Source organism: Pelobates fuscus, chromosome 1, assembly GCF_036172605.1.
Source record: "Pelobates fuscus isolate aPelFus1 chromosome 1, aPelFus1.pri, whole genome shotgun sequence".
Classification (NCBI taxonomy): domain Eukaryota; kingdom Metazoa; phylum Chordata; class Amphibia; order Anura; family Pelobatidae; genus Pelobates; species Pelobates fuscus.
Window position 1 is genome coordinate 224,095,273 of NC_086317.1, and position 25,575 is coordinate 224,120,847.

Here is a 25,575-nt window from a genome sequence, read left to right on the forward strand (position 1 = left end):
CTGCAGATGTGGTCCCCTTGATTGCTACGTACCTCCCAACATTGAATTGGTTTGGAAGGAGGATGGGGGGCAGGGTTAGTGGTAGTTGTGTCACTGCCCAAAGAGGACTAGTGGTAAAAATGCCATGTCAGCCTGGCATGAATACACAGCAGGCTGCATACCCATTGCACCAGCCAATGCACTGAGTGCAAGACATGGTAAAGCACTCCTAGACCAAACGCCCTCTGAGCAGTTTGCACAGCACTTGTGTGTCTGATGTGCTTGGGATATGCATTATGGGGATTTGGTCTCTGGGGTGCCCTGTTGCAGATCAGAGAGCAAGTTTGGGGCGGCAGGACATGACCCCAAATTTGTTGAATCTGATATGTAAATGATATAGGTTCACACTGTAATTGTACAAGTAAACTTAAAAACTGTATGAGCCAAGAGTGAACAAGACCACATTTATTTGTTGCCAAGGATTATGAATTGGAGACCATCATATGGTAAGTAGGTAACAAATAGGTTTCATACCTATTGTTTGAAGTCTCTTGCGTAACAAATGTATAGATTTTTTTTAATTCTTTATTTTTGTTGTGCAAAAGATTGACAGAAGCATGTTATGTCACGACAGCAAATACAGTCATTTTAACAGGCAGAATACGGTGACATGTAGTAGAACTGCACATTTAAGTAATATACAGGTTAATAGAAGTTATAAAGGACAAAATAAGATTGTAAAGTCTGAGAATAAACTCAGCTTATATGAATGGAGTGCTATATAGGGTTTAAAAGTAAAGGGTATACACTTACCACAAATAAATTAAACTCAGATCAGTGATATAGACATAAAAAAAGAGATAAAAACAGAGGGCCATATAGTGTAGATCTGTGTTAAACGTAGAGTCACTTATAAGCAAAGTGTATATTAACTCATATGGATAAGAGCCTCATAGGGAACAGGCTCAAAATCACAGCAGCGTTCGTGTCATATGGTGACACTCTACCTCTTCACATCCAAGGAGTATATACCCAAGAAAAGAGAAAAATAGACAGGAAGCAAAAAGATTCTGCCAAAATGGTTTGCTAATACACGTTGTGTCAAATAATGAGAGGTCATAAAAGTAATCGAGACATGCTATGTAGGCTGACAATGAAGTCAACAACAAAAAAATTTATCAAACTAAACTATATAGTTTAGTATGCTCTGGGTACTATTCTCAGTGAAGAATATGAAAATAAAATTTTAAATGTAATGGTTAAACTAGCATGCCTATCATGAGCTGAGATATCTACCTCAGGAAGAGGAATGTCTGCTAGATAGGCTGGTGTGGCATGGGACCAGGACCAGCGATACTATAAGACAAAGGCGGCATTTGCCTGAAGCGCCAACTTGCAGTGGGTATTAAATGGGTAGTTTCCTGGTGGGCTGCTCCTGTCTGGGGCTGGAGCACTGGGAGAGCGGCTCTTCAGCAACCCCCAGGACAGCCGTGTCAGCTGCTGGGCTCCCTCCATGTCACTGAGAGCTAGGACAAAGCCTGATATCCCGGCTGCCCCCTGCCTGTAAACACAGGAAACATGCTGGGGGAGTAGGAAGCAGCCTGTGCTCAGTGTATCTATAACTCCTGAAAATTGTAAGTGTGTTTTATACACCTCTTACCAACTGTCAGAAAATACTACACTATATTGTTTTCTCTTGGTTCTTCTCTCCACATATCCACTGATAGAAATGTCGCGAACACGAAATTTTCGGTTTGCGAACGGGAACTTTCGCAAACGTTCGCTAACCGGGCGAACCGCCATAGACTTCAATGGGCAGGTGAATTTTAAAACCCACAGAGACTCTTTCTGGCCACAATAGTGATGGAAAAGTTGTTTCAAGGGGACTAACACCTGGACTGTGGCATGCCGGAGGGGGATCCATGGCAAAACTCCCATGGGAAATTACATCGTTGATGCAGAGTCTGGTTTTAAACCATAAAGGGCAGAAATCACCTAACATTCCTAAATCACAATGGATATGGATTGACACCTGACATGACATATTGACACCTTGACATATGGATTGACACCTGTCCTCAGAGACCCTGATACACACTGACACAGAGCAGAATAGGGACTGTTCCCCCTACATAGGGTCACTTGGTAGATATGGCGTGGTCGTGGGAGGAGGATGACTTCCACCTCTTCCCCTGTTAGATTCCCGTTGTGCTGTGACATCACCCTTATACGCTGTGTAAAGCATACTTTTTAATTTATTTTGCAAATGCTGCATCCTTTCCGACTTGTGATTAGGTAACATTTCCGCCACTGTCTGCTTATACCGGGGGTCTAGTAGCGTGGACACCCAGCACAGGTCGTTCTCCTTCAGCCTTTTTATACGAGGGTCCCTCAACAGGCATGACAGCAAGAAAGACCCCATTTGCACAAGGTTGGATGCCGAGCTACTCATTTCCCATTCCTCCTCCTCACACAAAGCAGAATAGGGACTGTTCCCCCTACATAGGGTCACTTGGCAGATATGGATTGACACCTGTCCCAAGGATTCCAGTATTGGGGAACATTGTCGCCCAAAATAATTTATATGCCCATCAATTCCGAGCTACAAATCCGAACACTTTTTTGGCAAAGATACACACTGTGCCAGAATGTAAAAGATTCGGGGCATTGACTATGCTGATGGGCATCATAAAGAAGCCCTCCATCCGCTCCTACTGGAGCAGTAGCCCCATCTGCTCTACCCCCATTTACTCCCAATGTATGTCGAGGAAGAGGTATGAAATGATTCTGCATTTCATGCACTTCACCAACAACAGCCTGTGTCCCCCTAGGGAGCATACCCCAATTTGACAGGCTGTATAAAATCCGCCCCCTGATTACCCACTTTGCTGCCAGGTTTGCAGAGGCTTATACACCTGGAAGGAATATATGCGTGGATGAATCCCTGATGAAGTATAACGGAAGGCTGGGATTCAAGCAGTATGTTCCTTCCAAGCGCTCTAGGTATGGTGTAAAGATGTATAAACTCTGTGATAGCGAGACTGGGTATACTCAGGCCTTCCAAGTGTACGAGGGAAAGGATAGCCACCTTGACCCTCCAGGTTGCCCAGAACATATGGGAACCAGTGGCAAGATTGTCTGGGACCGGATATTCCCCCGATGAACAAAGGGTACCACTTGTATACTGACAATTTTTATACAAGTGTCCCTTTGTTCAAGCTACTGTACTGTTTTGATACAGTAGCTTGCGGCACAATTAAAAAGAACAGCACAGGTTTCCCAGGACAACTTGAACGCACCCGGCTACGAAGGGGGGAGACCTCAGCTCTGCACCAAGAGGAGCTGTTGGCAGTTAAGTACAGAGACAAGAAGGACATCCTGTAAGCCTGTGTACTTATGCATAAAGCGTTGTACGATCAGATTACACACATGTGCCATGCACGGCACATGTGTCAACTTGCCCAACAAATTTCTTCCGTTGTCACAAACCACTTTGCCGATCTCCAGTTGCTGCGGAGTCAGCCACTTTTCCACCTGTGCGTTCAGGGCGGACAGGAGTGCTTGTCCGGTGTGACTCTCTGCTTTCAAGCAAGTCAAACCCAATACGGCGTGACACTGCCGTATCCGGGATGTGGAATAGTACCTGGGGAGCTGGGGAGGTGCCTTTGAGCAAGACGCAGCAGCAGAAGAAGACTCAGCCGTGGAGGTTATGGAAGAGGATGGAGTAGGAGGAGTAGAGGAGGTGGCAGCAGGCCTGCCTGCAAGTCGTCGCGGTGTCACCAACTCCTCTGCAGAGCCACGCATTCCATGCTTGGCAGCCGTCAGCAGGCTTACCCAATGCGCAGTGTAGGTGATATACCTGCCCTGACCATGCTTTGCAGACCAGGTATCAGTGGTCAGATGGACCCTTGCCCCAACACTGTGTGCCATTACTTCCTTTTGCACAATCGAGTACAGGTTGGGGATTGCCTTTTGTGCAAAGAAATTTCGTCCGGGTACCTTCCACTGCGGTATCCCAATAGCCACAAATTTTTTGAACGCCTCAGACTCCACCAGCTTGTATGGTAAAAGCTGGCGGGCTAATAGTTCAGACAAGCCAGCTGTCAGATGCTGGGCAAGGGGTGACTTTCTGACATTGGCTTCCTACGCTCAAACATGTCCTTGACAGACACCTGACTGGGCAGATGAGCGGGAACTGCTCAAGGTGAGAGACGGAGGGGCGGATGGTGGAGAGGGGGCAAGGAGGACAGCAGTGGTTGACGTGGCTGAAGATGCTGGACCAGGAGGAGGATGGTGGCTTTGAGTTTGTGTGCTGCTTGTACTCATGTGTTGATCCCATAGGCGTTTGTGATGTGCGATCATGTGCCTACGCAAAGCAGTTGTACCTAGGTGGGTGTTGGACTTCCCACGACTCAGTTTAATTTGGCACAGGTTGCAAATTGCATCGCTGTTGTCAGAGGCAGACACACAAAAAAAATGCCACACTGCTGAGATCTGCAATGACTGCATTCTGGTGGTGGACACAGCATGTCGTGCTGTCGGGCTGACCCCGGGTGCCGATGCATGCTGTCTGACTGTGCCACTAGCATCTTGCGACGACCTCCCCCTGCTTCCAACTCGTCTCCTTCTCCTCTCTGTCTCCCCATCTGAACTTTCACCCTGTTCTTGTCGAGCAGGCACCCACGTGACATCCATGGACGCATCGTCATCATCAACCGCTTCACTTGTATCTGACAACTCAGCAAAGGAAGCAGCAGCGGGTACAACATCATCATCATCACACCGTACGTCCATGTGTGTAATGCTGCCTGCCTGAGACATATCCCTGTTATCTACATCCTCTGGAAATAATGGTTGCGCATCACTCATTTCTTCAAACGGATGTGTGAATAACTCCTCTGACATACCAAGTAAAGCGGCTGTGGTGCTAGTGTTGGTCGTGGCGGCAGGCGGGTGAGTGGTATCTTGAGAGGTGCCCGAAGCTAAGCTGGAGGAGGATGGTGCGTCAGGGTTCCGAGCGGAAGCTGTAGAAGATTGGGTGCCCTGTGTTAGCCAGTCAACTATGTCCTCAGAACTTTTCAAGTTCAGGGTACGTGGCCTCTGAAAACTGGGCATTATTCTAGGGCCAAAGGGAATCACAGCACCACGACCACGATGGCCCCTGCGGGGTGGCCTGCCTCTGCCGGTCATTTTTATTTGGATTAGTGGTACTATGCGTGCAAGCTACTGTCAGACCAGATATGAGTGGCACTGTGCAGTGGCAGAGGTTGGCAGAGTACACGCTGTAGGCCTGACACACCCGCTTGAAGACAAGTAACTGCTATTCAATCTAACAGTGAAAAAAGTTTTTGGGTTTTAAATGCACGCTATTGTGACACCAGATATTAGTGGCAATGTGCACTGGCAGAGGTTGGCAGAGTACACGCTGTAGGCCTGACACACCCGCTTGCAGACAAGTAACTGCTATTCAATCTATAACAGTGAAAAAAGTTTTTGGTTTTTAAATGCACGCTATTGTGCCGCCAGATATGAATGGCACTGTGCACACTGGCAGAGTACACGCTGTTGGCCTGACACACAGACAACTAACTGCTATTCAATCTATTACAGTGAAAAAAAAATACATTTTATTTTTAAATGCAAGCTATTGTGACACCAGATATGAGTGGTGGCAATGGGCAAGTGGGCACAGTATCCACTGTGAGCCTGACACACAGACTGTTGCAGACAACTAACTGCTATTCAATCTATTACAGTGAAAAAGTTTTGTTTTTAAATGCAAGCTTAAGCTATTGTGACACCAGATATGAGTGGTGGCACTGGGCAAGTGGGCACAGTATCCACTGTGAGCCTGACACAGAAGCTGGCAGGCAGGCAACTGCAATTAGAAAATAAAGCAGACTGACGTTCTAGCCGTAAAAAGGGCTTTTTGGGGTGCTGTTCTTACAGCAGAGATCAGATGAGTCCTTCAGGACTGTAGTGGACACTGAATACCCTAACCTAGCTATCCATTTCCCTATCAAATGAGCAGCAGCTACACTTTCCCTCCTCTATCTAAGAATGCAGCTTCAGAATGAATCTAAAATGGATGCTGTACAGGAGGTGGGAGGGTCTGGAAAGAAGGGTCTGCTTCTAATTTGCTGGAATGTGTCTGCTGACCGTGAGGCACAGGGTCAAAGTTTACTCAATGATGATGAATAGGGGGCGGATCGAACCGCGCATGTGTTCACCCGCCGTGGCAAACCCGCTATGTTCGCCGGGAACTCTTCGCTGGCGAACAGTTCGGTACATCACTAGTGAGCATCAGAAGTGACATTACAAAACATAATAGATGCAGTGTCTTAGAGAGCATATGTAGGTAGGGACAGTGTTGTGTAAAGTACATCATTTTTAATTGAGCCATATACACCTTAGGAGAAGCCAATGCAAGGACTCACAGAGTCCTAAAACATGGGAGGTAGGGGTTGACAGGAAGATTATCCTTGCCATCACATTCATTATAGATTGCAACATGACAAGCTGGGAACACGCAAGGCCACTAAGATGCAAATTTCAGAAGTCAAGGCGAGAGAGGCTAGCAGCATTGTCCAGCACCTTAGCCACGTCCAGCTTTAAATAGGGACACATGCTCGCAATCTGTTTTTTGGATGGAAGTGGCAGGATTTGGCAATTGATTGGGCCTGAGGGATGAAGGAGAGATTGGAATAAAAGCACATCTAGACAGCAATTCTGCAAAGTAGACCTAATTGTAGTGCCATTGATTTGAAGGGAGACAGACACAGGAGTAGCAACACTTGAGGAAGAGGTTTTGGACAGGTTAAGTTTAAGGAAGTCATCAGCCATCCAGTTATAAATAGCAGAGAGGCATTTAGAGACAAGTCTCTAAAGCGAGAGATTGTGAGAGGTCAGATTTTGAAAGTCAAAAGGAGCTGAATAGTTTACAAAGGGAGGCAGTATAGATCAAGAATAGTAGGGACCAAGGACAGAACCTTGGAAAACACCAACAGAGAGGTGTTGCGGAGAAGAGAGAGCCAGAGAAAAACACTGAAAGAGCGCTGGGAGAGGTAGTAGGAAAACCAGGAGAGAGTAGGGTCTCACAGCCAGAGTTTACAGAGGATGAGAAGTAGCTGTTGATTAACAGTGTCAAAAGCAGCAGAAAGGTCAAGGAGAATTAGGATAGAGTAGTGACTGCTGTGGAATCCAGACTGAAAATGGTCAAGCAGAGAGTTGGATTTAACCCCTTAAGGACCACACTTCTGGAATAAAAGGGAATCGTGACGTGTCAGACATGTCATGTGTCCTTAAGGGGTTAAGGAAGCTTGTCAATCTCACATCCACAAGTCTCAAGAATCTTGGAGGCAAACTATAGTATTAGGGTCAAGGTTGGGCTTTATTATAATATATTGATCTAGATATAAAAAAATAAAAAATAAAAATCAGGGTGACTGTTGCATGCTTGGAAGGAAGGAAATATGCCAGAGGAGAAGGAGAAATTGAATAGTTTAATGCGGGGCAGAGCAAGAGAATAAGTTCTGATGGAATGGAACAGGTGGTGGGGTAGGAGATGACGTGAACAAAGCAGAAACCTTTTCCAATCGTAGCAAATGCAAGGGAGCATAGAACAGTGAAGTAAGTAGGGTTGGGAGAAGTATTGGTAGAGGAAGGAGAGAGACATTAAATATGTTTTCTCTGATTGCCTAAATCTTCTAACTGAAGTGAGCAGCAACAGGGCAAAGTAGAGTTAAATGCACTTTATTTTAGCATCTACCATACCTAATCCATTACCTAGTTGTCAACTCACAAGAGAATTAAAATAGTGCCAACAGATTAAGCTGAAACAAATCTTGAAAAAAAATAAAAAAAAGTCACCAATGTGCATACTCAAGTCCCTTGCTAAATTGTGATCTCAAAATCTAAAAAAAAATAAAAAAAATTGATAGAACAAGGTCAAAAAAACTGAATAAAAAAAACAATTCACATTTGTTATGAATTTTAGTACATGGTCCCATAAAATTGTAGGTATCATCAACAAACATTGGTCCATTTTGAGTAAATGTCATCCTGACATGCCTGAATATTCTCTCTCGGTATCTTAAAAAAAAAAGAAAAAATTAAAATAAAAAATAAAATGTGCATTGATTAGAGCAAATCTCCTTCCATAAAAATAAAAAAAATAAAATAAAAAAAAAAAACACAGATTTCTAATTTCTGATATTTTATAATTAATATGAAATCTTTTTAGAATCGTGTCACTTGCAAACATAAAAAATAAGTTTTGTTTTTATTAGTAGGTTTATATTGATCTGGTGATCAGGTGGTGCTGGTTCCGGACAATTTTTTCACTTGGTGCTTGTGGTTATTCAGCAGAATACGTCTTTAAGAGACCATATCAGTTCACAAGACAAAATGGAAATGTACTTTGCATTAAACTGGATGAATGGATTTTTTGTTTTAACTTTTTTTTTTTTTTTTTAAACTTTAAAATTAAAAAAAAAAATATTCAATAATCGGAAGCTTGTAGAGCTCATAGAGTGAAACATGTTTAGCTGATTGTTCTGAACTTTTAATTGGACTTTAATTAGATTTTTTACTTTCTATTTATGTATTCATTTTGTTTTTACTGCACTGTCAATACATTTATACATATAAATTACTATTTTACACTTTAGTCCAAAGTCCTTTCTAGCAGTCAGGAACTCCATTGGGGAGAGTGCTATTCCCCCCTAAAATAGCACATTGTTTATCAACCTCAGAGCCAGGATTTCAGGGCTCTGGAGAAGGTGAGCACAACTATTTACACTTTTGATATTAATATAGTATGTGCTATTCTACACAGTCGCTTTTCTGCTTTCTTTCTCGTTGTATATTCCTAGAGGGATACTGCCTGGGATAAAGGGGTGTTTGCTGCCCAAAGAGCATAAAGGATCCTTTTACGGAGCCAATATTGCAAAGGCTCCTGTCCATGTGAGTGGTTTCAGTCATTTATTACCATCAATTGTCTATTTTGGGAAACAGTCTGCACTATATTTCTTGTTCCCTTTTATGTGTACATTCAAGTTTTTCAAGACTCACTGTATTAAAGGGGTGAGTAAACCCCTCTACCGTTTAGAGCGCTTCACTTGTTTGGTACATTTATACCTTATTTTTTGTGTGTGCGTGAATTGTCCTACTCACACAGAGTATGCCATGTTTGAATTTGACAGATGGAGGCTGATGGAGTTGCAAATTGAGACATCTCCATTGCCACCAATGACATTTGAAATGTGTTACGAGTGTCATTTCACCATGTGGTCATTTGCAAAATCTGCAATTACATAATTGATACATGACCTTGTTCAGCGCAACATACCACAGTTTTCAAGGCAATATCCTAGTGTGCCATTCTAGGCCTGGAAAGCACCAAGATTGTAGAACACTACATCATGCATATGCCTACTCAGTGCCTGTAGCCTCACTCTAGCAGTGTTCAGCCAACAGATCTCAATATTCATTCTATTTTAGCCACCTGCAAATGGGTGACATGATGCTGTGGCCAACCACCTCCTTTGTGCTAGTGGCCAAAGATGCAATTGCCACTCCTCCCTTGATCTATGCTGCTTATATAACAATCTATAAAAAATAAAATAAGAAGTATGATTATGTTTAAGGCTCACTATCCAGGTTTTCCAATATGGTTAAAGTAGACATATTACATGAATAGGCAAGTACCATACATACTCAAACAAATTTGACAGAGGCAAGAACGATTACATGCCGTTTATTTCTTGATACAGCCAGGCCAGTTTTGCCATAACTCTGTATATTTAAAAGGTCAGTTGATACAGAGTAGAAACAAATGATAGAAAAAAAAAAAGTTCTAATATGTGGGTACACTTTTTTATTATTAAGCATTCTCATAAAATTCTTGAATTTTGCAGAGATGTTAGATGTCAGCTATTATGAATCTTATAATTGCTCATTTTACGGTATCTATTAATTCGTCCCAAGATCCTCATTTAGAGCTGCCAATAACACACTGCATCTACAAGGGCTATTAAGGGAGTTTAGGAATTAAATGAAAAGACTTAATACAAAATACACAGAGGCCCAGAAGGCTATGCAATTAATTATATCAGCTTGTGACAGAACAACAACGCTGCTTTGGATTCAAGCCAGACACGAGCATGAAAATCGCACTGGGATAACCTGCGCGTCTAGACGTAGAGGAAGAAGAAAGGTAAATGATTTTGTTAAAGAGTATTAGAAGCGCATGGAGAGCAGTTTCTTCACATTAACCATTAAGCATGACAGAAATTGTAGACATGCAGCCTGCAGCAATACAAGAACGGAGAGACTAACTCACATCACAGCCAAATCAATCAGTGTTTCATGACAGAATCTACTCCAAAAGGAAGAATATACTCAAAGAGAGAGGGTATTCACAAACTAATTGTACTGAAATAATAATAAAATAAATAAATTCAGATTTAAATAATGAAAGGCTAAAATAATCAAACTGTGCCTAAAGCAAAGTTTTATAGTTTTTATAAATTAGCTACTTTAGCCTCAATTTTGCATTCTGGATTTTAATTTCTACAATACAGAGCAAGGCAGGGAACAAGCCCCCATTCTAAGAAGGGTACCACAGGCATTAGAGACTCAAAGGAGCTCTTACCTTTAAGTCTCTGAAAGGCAAGAAGTGCATTAAACAGGGAGAGCTGGCTGACTGGATATAACTGACTACTTGCTGCCTATCTCAAGGATATCAGTATTTAGGTAGGTAGGACATATGCCAGAACTAATTGTCTGCCTGATACGGAGCAGGAGATAGAGCAAATACTATAATGCCCAGAGCCCAACTCTGTCCCCAAGCACTATACTCCAGTAACATAATGGAGTCGTTGAAAAAAGCTATGGAGATTGAGTGGAAATAAAATAATGCTGATCTACGTGTATATTAGAAAGTATGTGTATCAGTCTCGGTCTTCATTTACATGCATGCATCTGTATGTCCTAGTGCCTATTGCCCATTAGATTGGTATGCATGTTTAAAGAGTTACTCCAACCTCCATGATCAAAAGTCACTTCCACTTTTAGAAGTGGTTATTGACCAAGTTGTAGTTGCAACTATGGCACATGTGACAGGGGCAGCCTGGAACACTGTTCTGGACTCCCTAATTGGAGTCATGTGCATAAAAAAAAAAAAATATATGAGGGGGTGTTATCTTGCATTGCAAGTTGACGAACATATACATTTTGATAAAAAAAAATAAAAATATGTGGAAAGTGGACTGTGAGGAAGGTCACAAGGATGATGAACCAGAAACTCATGAGAGACATGGCTTAGAATTAAACAATGGGCAATGTTTAATTAAATATATTTAAGAAAAACAACAGCAAACAGCTGGAAAACAAACCATTGTATCTGGAAAAATATTATATAAATCAAACTATACAACACCCACTGGTAGGAGGCCTATAACGTTAAATACCCATCAGAGCTCTGAATTATAAAAAGGAAAATTCTAAGAATTATAAAGAAATCTTTATATGATAAAATAAATGGGTGGGTCTACTCAGAAAAGGACATGGCCCAATGTAAAGGACCAGAGATTTCTGCTGAATCAATGTTGTCCTGGTGCCCATTCACAGCACAAGTGTGTCTAATGATGCGATCGCTGTGCTGCCTGACGACAGGTCACTAATGGCTCCAGATGCATGACACAAGGGAGCCAAGTCAGAATGGTGGGATAGGACCCTAAAATTGGGTCTCCATTGGGATGCCTGTAGACATTCTATTCACAATGCCAAGTAATTTGTTTACATCTATTAAAACAAAATTTTAGTTACCAATTTGATCTTCACTATATTGGACACAATACAGAGCATTAAATCCTACAGTTTCGAATCATCTAGGGATAAGATAATTATGGATGCATTTTTTTTTTAGAGTTGTGATCTGTCAAAGCTTTAGTTCTAGACTTTGGTCTTGTACATTCTAGTAGTCAAAAAAAAATAGCTTTCACCCTCTGACACTGCACATGTATGACAATACCATTAAACAAGGGCAAAGAGATGCAGCATTTAAAGGTAATCTGGTGCAGTAGCTGTAGGACTGATAAGGTACCAGCTCTCAAGGTGTTCTGCAGTGTAATGCAACCTGGTAATTCTCCAGTCAGACCTCTTCAAAGTAGCTACAACTAAACCTTATCACCTCTATGCTTAAAGTTTACACAAACACTAAACCAGCCCTAACCTTAGAAAGGGACACTATAGTCACCAAAACAACTACTGTGTAGCTTAATAAAGCAGTTTTGATATATAGGTCTGTCCCTGCTCAATTTCTTTGCCATTTAGGAGTTGTCACTTTGTTTATGCAGCCCTAGTCACATTTCTCTGCATGTGACTTACACAACCTTCCTAAACACTTCCTGTAAAGAGTCATCTAATATTTATACTTCCTTCATTGCAAAATCTGTTTAATGGAGACTATCTCCTGCCATGTTAATAGCTTGCTAAGAAAATTTACTTTGCAGAGCAGGATATTTTTAAAGTAATTAACATCTGACTGAAAAAGAAACTTTTTCATAGAGGCCAAGTCAGTCACAGCCAGTGGAAGTGTGACTAGGTCTGCATGGACAGAAAGGGATTTATCTTTAAAATCTAGATCTGGGCAATGAGACTGCATCTATATACAAAAACTGTTTCATCAACGGTTTGGTGATTATAGTGTTATTTCAAATGAGGTAAGTTAAGGGAATGGAGGTCATATTTGTAGCATTGCCAGACAAAGGGGGACACCATTTCACAATTTTAGTTCTGAAAATATTACCACTGTGTAGATTTAATTTCATAGCAAAAATCAAGGTGTTTTCAGCTCTCTAGATTTCAACCATAATACCATAAAACATACAACATTCCTTATGTAAACTGGAAGTGGAAAATAAACATATGCAAAGTAATGCAGCAGTCAGATTCAAAGTGCAGATCAGTAGCATAAATGGTTTGTGAAGACGTGCCATATTTCTCCCATGAGTAGACAGATAATCATTTCTGCAATGTACCTGCATCTCGATTCCTGTGATCTTGCCCTCTGCATCTCTCATTTTCCCTGCTAAAAATACAAAATGTTAACATTTTGATGCTTTAAACAATGTAATGAATTAACCCCTTAAGGACCAACATCTTATAGTATTAAGTACCCGAGCATTTCTAGTTTTTTTTCTTGACTATTGTTTAACGTTACGATTTTGACACCCCTTACAGAGTATATGTCCTCCTCCCAAATAGATAGAATTGTATTCAGATATATATTGTTATATATTGTTTTATATCATACATTTTCAAAGGTTTATCAAATACAAATTATAGAAATATTGCGTAAACAGCTCTAAAGGACAATCATGAATAGAGAAGTACTAGTCACAATTTATAACGAAACTGTAATGAATAATGAGCTAGAGGCTATACAGAACAATTTCATGATATGTCAAGTGCAAATGGAGTGTAAACCATGGAGGGATTTAGGGGATGGACGATAGACTGATGTGCACAATTTCTAAACTCCAAAATATATAGTGATTTTAAAAAAGAAGAAGAAAAAAAACACTGCAGTAGGAAAATTAAGGTTAGAATAGCCAATCCCTGGCTGCAGCAGAGTTATACAAGCTTTAGAAATCTTTTTTTTTTTTTAAAGATTAAAAAGTGCAATTCTGTTTTCAATTCACTAGAAAATTGTTTCAGAAGCCAAAAAAAAAAGAAGAAAAAAGCAACCTTTTAAAAATTAAATAAATTTAAAAAAAAGGAAAGTTAAGCAGGAGGGGAGTAAATACACACACAGACATTACACACACAACGCGGAGACACACACTTACATTCAGCTGCCCCCACAACACCACTCACAAAAGGAGTCCAGTGCTCTAGGAAGGGGTCCGGATCTAGCACACTTGAACTTGGACTAACTTTATCCGGCATTGATCCTCTCAGCCTGTTTTGAAACAGTAAACCTCCTCAAAAAGGTTTGGGGTTGGAGAAAACAGAACCCCATATACAGAAGAAGTAGGAACAAATTTGAGATCTGATCATTCCAATTGTTCAAATACAACTTCTCCCTTAAAGGGACTGTGGCAAACTCCCCTTATCCGAGTTTGCCACGAGCTCCTGGAGGAGCCTGTTTGCCAGCCTAGTGCCCACAGACTTTGGGCCCTGCAGGGAAACCTGTAAAAGATTACCGAACTTGACCGACTGTTATCACCGATTTCCCTGGAACTATTTTGGGCATTGGGCCATGCTTGCGGTCAGTCAAAACGGACTTCCAGGAAATTCCTTAACCGATCTAAGAGATTTTTGGATATGTTGTTCACATAGATCGGGGGATGTAACATACTTTATGGGGTTTGTGTGTTTTAAAAGGTACTTTTGGGGGTTTCATAAAATTGTATGTTGTTTCTGTGCTTGGAGATAATTGGTTTAGATTGGTACAGTTCCTTGTATGTACGTAGTGGGGAATCGCGATGCAGCCTAGAACAAAATCTAACCCCATTAAACCCCCCAATAACGACAGACCACTTAGTATGGATGAGACAGGCCACAGCATTTATTATCACAACTAAATTACTGCATAACACATCCATAACTTTATTTATTAAATCTCTTCTTTTCTGTAACCAAAACATTAGACATAAATAAGCATAAATTAACATAGATACATATATAACTCCACCCATAGTGTTATACAGTGACCCAACCGTCCTTGCCAATAAAACCATGGAGTGGTTCCTAATCACCACTCCCTCCCACCTCCCCCCTCGTCGTAAAAAATCCTTCCAATGCCTGCCATCAGCCGACCTTATCCACGCTCGATGGGCACGAGACCTCAGGCAACCTAAAGTTTAACCTTTAGAGCAGGGGAGGTTTGAGACCTTAAAAACTTGTTCATCTCATTCCATCTACTTAAACGTAACCTCAAACTCAATTGGCAAGGACATACCCCCGGCTAGCTGCGACAAAATATACTATAGGGTGGGCGGGAGGGAAGCTGTTTGTTGGCCCGAATCCCAAGTGGCACTGAGGTAAGACCTCCCCCACACTGTCTTACACAGAACATAATCACACCCACAGACTCTTCCCAACCAATCCCATGCATCTATCCCCACACTCCTACATGTGCCCTTGTCCGCTTAGCTGCGCTATCTCCCAAGCACAGAGGAGGAGGGATTCTATGTTTTGTGTATGGGAGTGTCTCACTGTTTGTATTGGTTTATTCACATTGTGTCCCTGTGCCAAACAAGGTCCACCTGGGTGTCCTTGTTGAGAAACTTGCAAAAAAATGCCAGTGTGCCTCCACTAAAATTCTATTCCAGCTTACACTCCAAAACTGTGTTGTCCTGTTAGAGGGAAAGAAGATTGACTTCTGTGTCTACTGTATCAGCTTGCAGGGGATTCAATGGGGAAAGTCCTTGTAAAGACTAGAGCCAATTCTCAATTCGGCTCCAGGAAAGAGCGGTTCCAAGGCCGCAGTCAAGCCATGGCGACTGTGGGCAGAAGTGCTGCGGTTTGTCCCCTGTTCCTGCTATGCTCTCTGGATTTGGAGAGGTCTACCCACTGGAAGCTGGATCCTGGTCTTGGGTGTAGGGTGGGTAGAGGACGACGAGAGCCCAACCAAGCTGGTTTGTGGGGTCTACGGTGGTTATGGTGTTCCAGTGCAGTAATTATGGTACTTACAAGTACTAGGAAGCAGCGACAGACGGAGGTACCCGGTCGGGGTGCCAGGCGGTCCATTACAGGGACACTATAGTAACCAGAACAACTACAGCTTAATGTAGTTCTGGTGTGCGTATTGCATGTACATGAAGTCATGTTAATGTTAAAACTGCCTTTATAGAGAATGCAGTGTTTGCATTAATGCCTAGGAACACCTCTAGTGGCAGTCACTCAGAGATGCTTCCTGGGTTCGTGCTGTAAAATATGTAGCACTGACGTACAGCACTTCCACACTCTGCATAGAGCTGCTGAATGTTCCTCAGAGATACAATGATTCCATGCATCTCTCTGAGGAGAGGCACAGACTTTTGCGGTATGTGTGCATTAGTCTCCCAATGCTTTCCTATGGGAAAACCTTGGTTTGGCCAAGATAGTCAATTCTGAAGATCTAAGCAAAGAAGGCAGAGTGGGGCAGAGCCAGCACCAGTAGACCCATGCTTTGCTTGCATAAAGGTAAGTTTTAACCCTTTTTAAGGGGGGGTAAGGGGGCACCAGCCACCCAACAGGCTTGTAACATAGGTTCTGGAATACACGTTTGTATTTATGTCCCTATAGTATTCCTTTAATAGTACCTGTAACGGACCCTCCGTAAATTGATGCTCCTAGTGCTTACCAAGGACCATCAGCACCGCACCAGACATCATTAGCACTGCAGACCCCACGAACTGCCACAGCTTGGTAAGGGTCTTGCTGTCTCCTACCCACAATGGACCTACGACAAGGAGTGGGTGAACCTCTCTTCCTTCAGAGAGCAAAGCAGGAACAACTCTTAGAAGAGCTAGTGATTAGCATCCAGGGGAGTATACAAAGTATAGCAATCCCCAGTGTGATATAGCAGTACCCTACAACATGAGACGAGGCTGTGAGTTGAGGGTAAGAAGGTCTGGTTTATGTGATATCATTAACAACTTACTTACTCTAAACAGAAAAAAAAAAAAAATTTTTTTTTTTTTTTTTACAAACCCCAAAAAGTACCCCAAAACACAACATATCTCCATAGCCCCGATCTGGGTGAACAACATATCCAAAAATCACCCAGATCAGTTCAGGAATTATCTGGAAGTATTATTTTTGCCCCACCGTTCACATGGCCCCATGCCCAAAACAGTTCCATACACTCAACGACAAAACACTGCTGGACAATTTAAGATGGCCGCCGCCACATGTTTGAATCTGTTCCAGTTAAAAGTCCAAGGGGCAGAAACAGTACTTTTGAACATGGGTTATCACAGGGTCCATAGTCCCAGGGTAGGAGGCTGGAAAACAGGCCCCTCCAAAAACCAGTGGCGAAGTTGCTTTCATCACAGTACCAGGTTATGCAAAGTTCACCTTGCACTGCTGGGTTTAAAAGGCTAGGCAAAAAGGCTCCATCTTCTCTCACATTCCTATACTCCTGTGTGCATAGGGGTGTGTTCTCCGTAACCTTTGAGGATCATTTGCAGTGCTGTATTTTCTGCAAGGCTGACACAGTATTTGCCTTGGGCAGCACTTTCCAGGTGGGGGCAGCAAAAAACACCACCCCAAGACACTCCAGCAGATGCCTTGTTAGCCTTGTTTTATAGGGGGCCACAAGAGCTAGCCAGCTGTGCATGTTAGGACCTGCTGAGGTGAGCGGTTGTGTGTGAGGGAGCACTGATCTCTGAGTTTAGAGCTTCATGCTCTGCTCCCTTGCACACTGCTTAGTGATGCCGGCAGGGCCGCCACCATAAATTTTGGGGCCCCTGACAAAGCATAAAGTCTGGGCCCCCCACACCCCCCTCACCCCCCGGCCGGCCTCCCCCCCGCAATGGATGCAGAGCGTGTGTCAGTGCAATGGATGCAGAGCGTGTGTCAGTGCAATGGATGCAGTGCGTGTGTCAGTGCAATGGATGCAGTGCGTGTGTCAGTGCAATGGATGCAGTGCGTGTGTCAGTGCAATGAATGCAGTGCGTGTGTCAGTGCAATGAATGCAGTGCGTGTGTCAGTGCAGTGAATGCAGTGCAGTGAATGCAGTGCGTGTGTCAGTGCAATGAATGCAGTGCAGTGAATGCAGTGCAGTGAATGCAGTGCGCGTCAGTGCAGTGGATGCAGTGCGCGTCAGTGCAGTGGATGCAGTGCGCGTCAGTGCAGTGGATGCAGTGCGCGTCAGTGCAGTGGATGCAGTGCGCGTGTCAGTGCAATGGATGCAGTGCGCGTGTCAGTGCAATGGATGCAGTGCGCGTGTCAGTGCAATGGATGCAGTGCGCGTGTCAGTGCAATGGATGCAGTGCGCGTGTCAGTGCAATGGATGCAGTGCGCGTGTCAGTGCAATGGATGCAGTGCGCGTGTCAGTGCAATGGATGCAGTGCGCGTGTCAGTGCAATGGATGCAGTGCGCGTGTCAGTGCAATGGATGCAGTGCGCGTGTCAGTGCAATGGATGCAGTGCGCGTGTCAGTGCAATGGATGCAGTGCGCGTGTCAGTGCAATGGATGCAGTGCGCGTGTCAGTGCAATGGATGCAGTGCGCGTGTCAGTGCAATGGATGCAGTGCGCGTGTCAGTGCAATGGATGCAGTGCGCGTGTCAGTGCAATGGATGCAGTGCGCGTGTCAGTGCAATGGATGCAGTGCGCGTGTCAGTGCAATGGATGCAGTGCGCGTGTCAGTGCAATGGATGCAGTGCGCGTGTCAGTGCAATGGATGCAGTGCGCGTGTCAGTGCAATGGATGCAGTGCGCGTGTCAGTGCAATGGATGCAGTGCGCGTGTCAGTGCAATGGATGCAGTGCGCGTGTCAGTGCAATGGATGCAGTGCGCGTGTCAGTGCAATGGATGCAGTGCGCGTGTCAGTGCAATGGATGCAGTGCGCGTGTCAGTGCAATGGATGCAGTGCGCGTGTCAGTGCAATGGATGCAGTGCGCGTGTCAGTGCAATGGATGCAGTGCGCGTGTCAGTGCAATGGATGCAGTGCGCGTGTCAGTGCAATGGATGCAGTGCGCGTGTCAGTGCAATGGATGCAGTGCGCGTGTCAGTGCAATGGATGCAGTGCGCGTGTCAGTGCAATGGATGCAGTGCGCGTGTCAGTGCAATGGATGCAGTGCGCGTGTCAGTGCAATGGATGCAGTGCGCGTGTCAGTGCAATGGATGCAGTGCGCGTGTCAGTGCAATGGATGCAGTGCGCGTGTCAGTGCAATGGATGCAGTGCGCGTGTCAGTGCAATGGATGCAGTGCGCGTGTCAGTGCAATGGATGCAGTGCGCGTGTCAGTGCAATGGATGCAGTGCGCGTGTCAGTGCAATGGATGCAGTGCGCGTGTCAGTGCAATGGATGCAGTGCGCGTGTCAGTGCAATGGATGCAGTGCGCGTGTCAGTGCAATGGATGCAGTGCGCGTGTCAGTGCAATGGATGCAGTGCGCGTGTCAGTGCAATGGATGCAGTGCGCGTGTCAGTGCAATGGATGCAGTGCGCGTGTCAGTGCAATGGATGCAGTGCGCGTGTCAGTGCAATGGATGCAGTGCGCGTGTCAGTGCAATGGATGCAGTGCGCGTGTCAGTGCAATGGATGCAGTGCGCGTGTCAGTGCAATGGATGCAGTGCGCGTGTCAGTGCAATGGATGCAGTGCGCGTGTCAGTGCAATGGATGCAGTGCGCGTGTCAGTGCAATGGATGCAGTGCGCGTGTCAGTGCAATGGATGCAGTGCGCGTGTCAGTGCAATGGATGCAGTGCGCGTGTCAGTGCAATGGATGCAGTGCGCGTGTCAGTGCAATGGATGCAGTGCGCGTGTCAGTGCAATGGATGCAGTGCGCGTGTCAGTGCAATGGATGCAGTGCGCGTGTCAGTGCAATGGATGCAGTGCGCGTGTCAGTGCAATGGATGCAGTGCGCGTGTCAGTGCAATGGATGCAGTGCGCGTGTCAGTGCAATGGATGCAGTGCGCGTGTCAGTGCAATGGATGCAGTGCGCGTGTCAGTGCAATGGATGCAGTGCGCGTGTCAGTGCAATGGATGCAGTGCGCGTGTCAGTGCAATGGATGCAGTGCGCGTGTCAGTGCAATGGATGCAGTGCGCGTGTCAGTGCAATGGATGCAGTGTGCGTGTCAGTGCAATGGATGCAGTGTGCGTGTCAGTGCAATGGATGCAGTGTGCGTGTCAGTGCAATGGATGCAGTGTGCGTGTCAGTGCAATGGATGCAGTGTGCGTGTCAGTGCAATGGATGCAGTGTGCGTGTCAGTGCAATGGATGCAGTGTGTGTGTCAGTGCAGTGGATGCAGTGTGTGTGTCAGTGCAGTGGATGCAGTGTGTGTGTCAGTGCAATGGATGCAGTGTGTGTGTCAGTGCAGTGGATGCAGTGTGTGTGTCAGTGCAGTGGATGCAGTGTGTGTGTCAGTGCAGTGGATGCAGTGTGTGTGTCAGTGCAGTGGATGCAGTGTGTGTGTTAGTGTAGAGGATGCAGTGTGTGTGTCAGTGTAGAGGATGCAGTGTGTGTGTTAGTGTAGAGGATGCAGTGTGTGTGTTAGTGTAGAGGATGCAGTGTGTGTGTTAGTGTAGAGGATGCAGTGTGTGTGTTAGTGTAGAGGATGCAGTGTGTGTGTTAGTGTAGAGGATGCAGTGTGTGTGTTAGTGTAGAGGATGCAGTGTGTGTGTGTGTTTAGTAGTGTATGCATGTAAATTTAATAAAAGTTATTCCCCCCTCCCTGTTTCTTACCTGGTTCAGGGAGGGGGGGGGGGGGTTCTTTGATCCCTGGTGGTCCGGTGCCATTGTGGGGCCCTCCCGGCTCCCTATACTTGCAAAGGGGTCCCAGCGGACTGCAGCTGTACTATACAGCATTTCCCCCTCTCTCTCACTCCCGTGAGATGTGGTGTGGCCATGGCAACGGCCGCACATCTCGCAGGAGTTAGAGAGAGAGGGAAATGCTGTATAGTACAGCTGCAGTCCGCTGGGCCCCCTCTGCAAGTATAGGGAGCCGGGGGGGGGGGGCCTGCGGCTGCACCTATATATAGCGATCATCGCTATATATAGGTGCAGAAAGTAATTGTGGGGCCCTGGACTGCCAAAGTTGTCACCCCCTGATGGCGGCCCTGGATGCCGGGGCCATAATGACTAAGCAGCGTGTGAGAGAGCAAGAAGATTAAAACTCCCTCACGGCCTCCTTTGCAGGCCTGCCTATTCAACAGCCAGCCCATCAGCCCCACTAAACCCCATTGGAAGAATCCACTCCAGCTCTCCCAAAAGGAAAGGAGACAGAGTAGATTTAAATTAAAATAAATATGTAATAATGTGTGTGTGTGTGTGTGTGTGTGTGTCAGTGAATGTGTTTCTGTAAGAGTGTGTCAAATCAGTGAGCATGTGTATGTCAGTGTATGAGTATCCAGGAGTGTACCTGCCAGTGAGTGGGCGTGTTAGTGTGTGTGTCTGTCAGAGAATACGTATGTTGGTTAAACAGTGTGTGGGCCAATGACGGTCAGTGAGTGTATGTCAGTGCATGCATCTGTGAGGGCATGAGTCTGTCAGTCAAAGTGTATGTTGGTCTTAAACAGAAAGAGGTGGAGCCTTGACAGGAAGGACTCTTCCATTCTTCCCTTTTTATTATGCTACATATGCAATTTATCTGGTGATATTTTCTCATTACCTATGCTGGTAAAAATTCTAAATAAAGAATTAAACCAAAAGGAAATGCAACTCATATGATGCTAAAATAGTCATTCACCTAGCTGAGAATATTGGAGGTTGTAGCTCAACTACAACTATGGAGGTATACCAGATGGTTCAACCAGTGGCGTACACACAACCCATGGGGCCCCGGTGCGAAAACTGATCCGTGCCCCCCCCCCCCCCCCCCCCCCCCGCTTACTCTGCCGGACTGACAGCCAGGAGGAAGAGGAGCTAGGCCACACTTCAGGGAAGGGGAGGGGAGGTGAGGTGAGGTGAGGTGAGGTGAGAAGAACATAGGGAGGGAGAGGGAGCAAGAAGAAAAAAAAAAAAAAACGTGGGGAGGGGGGAGTGTGTGTGTTTTAAAGTGACACTCCAGGCACCCAGACCACTTCTGCCCATTTGAGTGGTCTGGGTGCCAACTCCCACTACCCTTAACCCTGCAACTGTAATGATTGCAGTTTTCATAAACTGCAATAATTACATTGCAGGGTTAACTCCTCCTCTAGTGGCTGTCTACCAGACAGCTAATAGAGGGCCCTTCCTGCTTCATAGCACAGGTTTTCTGTGCTAGAGCGTCGCTGGACGTCCTCACTCTGTGTGAGGACCTCCAGCGTCTCTCATTTCCCCAGAGGAAAGCATTTTCAATGCTTTCCTTTGGAGAGCTCTAATGCGCATGCGCGCTCATTAGGTCTCCCAGCTGGCTGACATGATGAAGGGGAGGAGCGGTGGCGACCTGAAACCACCACCGAGCGACATCGGCGGGGGTCTCAGGTAAGTCACTGAAGGGGTTTTCACCCCTTCAGCAACCGGGGATGGGTGGTGGGAGGGAGAGGGGACCTGCAGTTCCAGGAAAACTGATTGTTTTCCTGGCACTGGAGAGTCCCTTTAAGCATGTTTGATTTAGTTATTGTGCACTTTAATGTATATTTGATTTTATGGTACAGTGGTGTTTTTTGCAAATGTTCACTTGTTGAAAATGTTAATGTTATGCACATTATATGCAACAGCAGTATTTGCACTGTAAGCTTTTTTTATTTATATAAAGTGTGGGTGAACTTAAACTGTATGGCTATGCTGTGGCTCCTGTAGGCTTTGCGTGCATGTGGGAGGGGGTGGGAGGGGGTGGGCCTTCCATGTCCATTTTGCTTGGGGCCCCCAAATTCCTTCAAACGATCCTGGGAATCCTTGTCTTTAAAACAATACAATATGCGTTTTGAATTATGTGTGGAACACAAATAGGCATTTTTCACTGTAGTTTACCATTTTAAATGCGGTCACTGTTTTGGCAGATGAAAACTTAACTTGAATAATCCACCACTCTCATAAGAGAAACTGCCATGTCCAACACCCTGGGCACTTTATAATGCTTTTACATACTGCCAATGGTGGGGGCAGGTGGGGACAATCGGGAGATCCTCTGAAGACTTGACACTTTGACATCATAGCTGCCTAGTCATTCTTTTTAAACTCCAACTACTGAGCAGTTTAGTGGGTGATGAAGAAACTAGTTTCTAGTCCTTCCTTATCATTCCCATTATATTACTAACCAACCTGCTGTTTAGGAAGTGGCATATTAAGAGCTGTTGGCAATGTTTAGGCTGTTTTACCCCTCCTATGGCATGCAGGGTGGGTTTAAGGGAGGATGTTAGCTTCCAATAGTTATGAGGGTCATCGGTTTCCTTATAGGAAAACAAAGCTGTTTTCCTAACACTATAGTGACCTACAATGCTCCCCTCATTCCCGATGGCACTGGAAGGGTTAAAGGGACTCTCCAGTGCCAGAAAAACAATCAGTTTTCCTAGCACTGCAGGTCCCCTCTCCCTCCCACCCCTCATCGCCAGTTAATGAAGGGATGAAAACCCTTTCAGTCACTTACCTGAGAACCCCGCCGATGTCCCTCGGCGGTGGTTTCAGGTCGCCTCCGCTCTTCCCCTTCGTTACATCAGCAGGGGGGGGGGGGGGGGGAGAGACTGATCCCGCCGGCTGAGAAAACCTAATGCGCATGCGCTGCAGTGCCGCGCATGCGCATTAGAGCTCTTCATAGGAAAGCATTGAAAAAGCTTTTCAATGCTTTCCTATGGGTTAATGAGTGACGCTGGAGGTCCTCACACAGCGTGAGGACGTCCAGCGACACTAGCACAGAAAACCTGTGCTATGAAGCAGGAACTGCCCTCTAGTGTCTGTCTAGTAGACAGCCACTAGGGGAGGACTTAACCTTGCAATGTAATTATTGCAGTTTATGAAAACTGCAATAATTACAGTTGCAGGGGTAAGGGTAGTGGGAGTTAGCACCCAGACAACTCCAATGGGCAGAAGTGGTCTGGGTGCCTGGAGTGTTCCTTTAAAAACCTGTCACTAACCTGATTCCAGTGCCGATGTCCCTCTGCGCTCGGTCAGGCTTTGCCAATGTCAGCCAGCAGTGGGGACCTAATGTGCATGCTTTCTGAATGCCAGTTTTGCAACAAGTAACGATTTTTAAAATTCAGGTCTGGATTTTAACAATCCAGTTTTGACTTTTCATCATCCAGGCCCAGATTTTAGAATCCGAATGGATTTGGATTATATTGGTAATATGGACTCTAGCAAATAAACCTTTAAAAAGGTTTGACCCAAGAGTAGTTGATTCGGGTTGTCCACTATTTTTGGCATGTGAGGGACAAGATGGTGGATCAATTCTAATCTTCTAGTGAAATAAGTTGCCAATATTTGTACCCGACTTCCAGGTTATTGCATCTACGTGCCATCTTTTCTATCCAAAAGGATACATGATCAAAATATTAAATGTAGAAAAACAACAGATTTGACTAACTGCCTTAGAAAACAAGAAAAAAAAATAAATAATGCCACAATTAGGCAATACAAAACATATCCAAATAGCCAATTAAACATGAATGCTGGAGATATGACTTTGGGTACTTCTGCCTATGAATTATTTCTTTGCACGATTTTTCAGGCTATGAAAGGTTTAAAATAAATATATATATATATATATATATATATATATATAAATAAATATATAATATATTAGCACGCGTGTTGTAGGAATGAGCTCAATCCATTAATTGGATTTCTCCCTTGCAGCATATGAATTCAAAAAGGCAGTACTTTTCATACACTGGCCATCACAAATTTTCTGCATATATCTAGAAAGTCATGGTGGATCAAGCAAACTATAAAACAGATCTTAAAGAGGAAATATTCTCTAGATTAGGATTGTAATTGCCATATATGATATATGCCATATCTGTTTCTTTTAATTAATAAGACTGAAGTAAAGTACCTGGGTTTTCATCAGCAGTAATATTTTCCTGAAGACCAGAATTCACAAAAGATTCTTTGCTGCTTACATCGGCGACATCTTCTTTGTGGATTATATAGGTTTTTCTTCTATCAATCAAATCTCTATCCAAACTTTCTTTTGCAACAGAAAATGTATCGGGAAGGCCAACCAAAGAATCATTTGTTTCAATATTAACAACATTGTCATTTTGATAATCTACCGACGCTCCTGTGCCACTTTTATCCACTATCTGCTTTTGTTTCTTTTTGGGAGGTGGCATTCCTTTTTTTGTATTTATTGTGTCTTGATAATGTTTCTAAAGACAATTAGCTAGTAATTCTAGAAGCACTTATATTTATCCAGTTCAGAGGATGTCTGTTTAATTAGAAATGATCACTTAATCTGTCACATTTCGTTAAGTCTCGTTACCAGTTAGTTTTTTAATTGATTTTGCATTTGATTGACAAATGCCTTTCCTATGCATTCTGTTGCTACTAATTGATACTTTGAACTCATGCATTTATATTATTATCATCTAATGACATGTATAATCTAATAAAAAAAAAAAAAAAAACAGTTCTCTATTTTTTAATCAAACACAAATAGGATGGTGTTTTTTTTTTTCTTATCACTGTCTAACAGCAAGTGAAAGGCTGTTCAGTTCATTTATTTGTTTAATGCTAGTTATAAAGTATCCCACATTTTTGGAACACTTAACAGGTGAGCAGCATGTGTCTTTTTTATTTGTAAAAGAATAGGTAAGTAATAGAAAAGAAATAAACATATTCCATCTATATTATTGCAGTGAGTGCATATGTTTGTTAAACCAATCATGCATTCCTGGATAAGCAATAACTGTAGCGAATAAAAATTAAGGCTAAAAAAGCTGTGACTTAAGTTACATTGCAGACATTTTCCCTATCATCTATTTTGCCTTAATATTTTCATTTAGAATGCATTTTTAAAACAAG

The 25,575-nt window shown here is 44.0% G+C and overlaps 1 long non-coding RNA gene across 1 annotated transcript in view; it reads right to left on the bottom strand.

Moving 5' to 3' along the window:
* Window positions 1–24,667, bottom strand: part of LOC134591893 (uncharacterized) — a 38,339-nt gene extending 13,672 nt beyond the window's left edge. Inside the window, exons 1-2 of the long non-coding RNA XR_010088600.1 lie at window positions 24,605–24,667; window positions 13,023–13,072 (exon numbers count right to left, since the gene is read on the bottom strand). This is a non-coding gene — a long non-coding RNA (uncharacterized LOC134591893). The remainder of the gene's footprint in view (window positions 1–13,022; window positions 13,073–24,604) is intronic.
* Between the last annotated feature and the right edge of the window lie 908 nt (window positions 24,668–25,575).